Genomic DNA, 3712 nt, shown 5'->3' on the forward strand with positions numbered 1-3712 from the left:
TTTAAATATTTCAGACCCCCAAATCCTCCTTTGTTCCAAATTTTGTGGTGCTGGTAAGCCAATTCCATGATCAAGAAAGGTGGACTGTCCTGGGAGGGGTTTCTTACCTAGAAATTATTTCCCCTGCAGTACCCAGAGAAATGAAAACTGTAGGTATTCCTGGGTGTTTTTGAATTTCTGTTGGTTGCTAAAATCAAAACTGGGTGTGGAGATCTGCCTGCAGGTAATTGGTAGCCACGGGTGGGCGTCCTGGATTAGCTTGTGTGGGCATGGGGACCAGTGGTGGGAGGATTTTTGCATTTTTCACTTTTTTTTTTTTTTTTGTTTTTTGGCGGGAGAGGAAGGTTTGAAAGTCACTTAGCTGGGATATTGTGTCACCATTTTTACGAGCAAAAAAGAAAAAGCGTGAGCCTTTACGGCCACAAATGGAGATTGTACAATGACAGCTGCAGAAGGGACAGGGCTGCCACTCGGCGCTCACAAGGCATTTCGTCTTTCTGCAGAATCTCACCACAGGGAGGGGACGTTCGGCGACGCCAGGACCGCGATGCCGCCGGTGGACGTCGTTGAAAAGGACCACAATGATCATCTGGTTTAAATCCCCCTGCTGTGTGCAGGGTCGCCAACCACCAGATCAGGCTGCCCAGAGCCACATCCAGCCTGGCCTTGAATGCCTCCAGGGATGGGGCATCTACAGCCTCCTTGGGCAACCTGTTCAGTGCGTCACCACCTCTGTGTGAAAAGCTTCCTCCCGATATCTAACCTAAACCAGAAAGACGATTTTCTGACGGAACGACGGCGAGCAGCGGAGGCGCCGGGTGACAACAACTCCCAGCAGCACCGCGACGGCGCCGGAAGGGGAAGGCCGGGGGGGGCGGGGCGGCGTGCGGCCTTATGAGCGCTGCTCCTAGGGAAGGAGGTCGGTGGGACTGCAGCTCCCGTGGAGCTACGCGGCGGAGGGCGGGGCGTAGTCCTGGCCCGGGGGGGCTGAGGGGCTGAGGGGCTGAGGGGCTGGGAATGGAGGCGATCCGCTGCGGTGAGTGCCGCGCTCCGGGCCGGTTGTGGCCCTTGGAGGGCGGAGAGGCGGCCTCGGAGGGAGAGGTGGTTCGCGTTGCGGGCTCAGGGTCTGTCGGCCTGCTCGGCCCGGCGGTGGGGCGAGGCCGGCGGGGCGTTGGCGGCTCCTCGGATGGCGGCGCGGTACGGGGCGCGGGCCCGTCGTGCCGGTTGTGTGCCGCGTGGGCTGCGGCGGTGGTGGGGTCCCGAGGGCTTTCGCCTTCAGCTTTCTCTCCTTCGTTCTTTATCGTTTTCACCGTACGCTGACTAACACCAGCGGGTTGCTGCTATGGCGGTTGCGAACTCTTTGGTTTCTTGTCTCCTTCCAGGCTGCTGCTCATGTGCCGATGGCGTTGCGGGAGCACTATGAATGGAGAGGTTAGGGCCAGCGGGCAGTTGGCGGTGTGTGCTTCTGACTTACTGCAGGACAGCGGTAGCTCAGTGTCTCTGAAGTCCCCTGCAACAACTGGAACTGTGTGTGCTGCTGGATCTGAGGAGCAGTAAGGTAAGAAGGCTTGAGCAGCATTGCTTCCTAATCCTATATTGCCTGAGTATCAAAAGTAGGAGTGTGTTTGAAAGTGTTGCTGGCCACGTCCCCACGCTTAATTTTTCAGATCTTCTGCCTGTTTTCTCTCATAGCAGCCCAATTGCAAGTGTATTTTCTGAGAAAGTGCTGGAACTTATTAGGTTATGCTTGCAGCCTTGCTATTTTGTGATGCTGGTAGAAGGAGTTTCCTATATGTGATGGCCTGCTAGCTCATGGGAGCAATTCCTGTAACTGGAGACAAATTCCCTTCTGCTATGGAACAGTGACTTCATAAAGTGCTTATCCACATCCTAGTCCTGTGAGTCCTGCGCTTGGTTGCTTACCAGAACACTTGCTTTTGTGTTATTCTTTGTTTGTTTTTGTTTTTTTTTTTCATTTCCAGCTCTACTGACCTGCACTTTTTTCCTCTTATGGGAAGTGTGTACATCTTTGTATTCCTTCAAATATTGCTGCTGGTTTGGTCTTCTTCCATGTTTTGAAATTTTTACATGCCTCACTTCTTCAAAGAAGTGTAACTACAGTTTCCTTTGAGGCACTTATGCTTGAGTGCCTGTATTCCATTGCTTTGTGTTTATGTTCACTGCCTAGTTTAGTCTCAGCTATAATCTGTTTTAAGTAGTTTGTGCTATTAGAGTGAAATGTGCTGGTGGTGAGGTATGAACATACCTTTTTAAAAACAAGGTTCTTGCTGACAGCCCAGAAAGAGAAAAGATACTTCTATTTAGCATTAATCTTTGTCTCTATAATTATCATCTTTAGTAGTAGTGGTTTTTTTCTGTAAGTAGTCTCATGTAAAAGTATCTCCCACACTTTTTTTTTTGTGCAGCTTTCTGGTAACTATTTTCACTGATAATGCTTACAACTTCTGTTGAGTCCTGCTTGACAATGAAAGCTTGATTCTGCTCTGAGCAGAGGACACCTCCTTTAGATGGTGAGCCTTTCCTGCTAGTGAAGATACTCTGCAAATGAGCAAAGTGGCCAAGCTTCTGTCAGTGTCTGTGGCATGGAGAATTTCTAGTTCAGAATTGTCCTGAAGTGCTGTTGAGTTATTCATCTCTCCTATAATTGTATTTTCTTTAAGCACTCTAAGTGCTAGACAGAAGCATTAAGGACTGTTGTTAACAAGGGCGTGTGCTCTTGCTCTGGTACTGTCTTGTCTATTCTGCAAATCCATGTATGTTCTTCACAGAAGGAACCAGCACAAAGCCACATGCTGATTTGTAGGGGCCAGTAGCCACTTCAGCTGTTTCTGCCTATCTCCAGAGCTATGCATTATGTCATCGGTGTCCAACCTTTTGTCTTGCCTGGGCTGCATTCAGTGAGGAATTGTCTTGGGCTGCATGTATGTAGACATCTCTGAAACTAATGCTTCCTATTTATTTCCATGGGAACTACAAATGATACAAAGAATATAATAATAATACTCAATAGAGCAAATTCTCAGCTACAAAGCACTATTCTTCCCCACCATTAGTTGTGCATTTTTGCCAGTGATGAACAAGAGCCAGCATGCCCATTTGTAGAAACCTGCACCAATGGAGGTAATTCGGTGTCACTGTTACACTGCTGAAATGCACCATCCACTGCCTCACTGTGCTCACGTGCTGTGCTTCGTCTCTGCAAACTTTCAGCAAGCATCAGTGAAAGTCAGTAGGTGCCATTTTTTCCTCATGGAAGAATTCAGTCCCATACTTCTGCTTTGTCTGCACTGCCATGTCAGGTACCATTTTGTCTGACTGCCCCTCTGCTGCCATCTCATACAACATCAAAATGTGATTAAATACTGTCTGGAAGATTCAGCCTCTACTGCCATACCACCAACGTCTGTCTCTGTTGTAGGCTGACATAATAAAATAGAGATGTTAGTTCCAAAGCAGCACTAGTATGTAAATAGTTATATTAGTTATAGTATGTAAGCCACAAAACTTTATTTTTTAATTAAAACATGAAAAAATGAGCAATAAAAACACAAAACTAATGTGATATTTGACCTTGGTTTTGTGAAACTAACACAAATACAGTTCAGTGTCAGTGGCTGGAATTCCTAGTTCTCAAGGTCCTTGTCAGAGAGAGAGAGAGAGAGAGAGAGAGAGAGAGAGAGAGAGAGAGAGA

At 47.8% G+C, this 3712-nt stretch overlaps 1 protein-coding gene across 3 annotated transcripts in view; it reads left to right on the plus strand.

The window, feature by feature from the left end:
- Nucleotides 1–901: 901 nt before the first annotated feature.
- Nucleotides 902–3712, plus strand: part of CLDND1 (claudin domain containing 1) — an 8225-nt gene continuing 5414 nt past the window's right edge. For 2 of the 3 annotated variants that reach the window (XM_042868435.1, XM_042868437.1), the window contains exons 1-2: nucleotides 982–1036; nucleotides 1383–1558. The gene's annotated coding sequence lies outside the window, so the exon portion shown is untranslated. Of the gene's footprint in view, nucleotides 920–981; nucleotides 1037–1382; nucleotides 1559–3712 lie in introns of those variants that run through there. The other variant, XM_042868436.1, reaches the window with a different exon arrangement.

This window comes from Lagopus leucura, unplaced genomic scaffold, assembly GCF_019238085.1.
Source record: "Lagopus leucura isolate 7727_CA_CO unplaced genomic scaffold, USGS_WTPT01 Super-Scaffold_100001, whole genome shotgun sequence".
Lineage (NCBI taxonomy): Eukaryota > Metazoa > Chordata > Aves > Galliformes > Phasianidae > Lagopus > Lagopus leucura.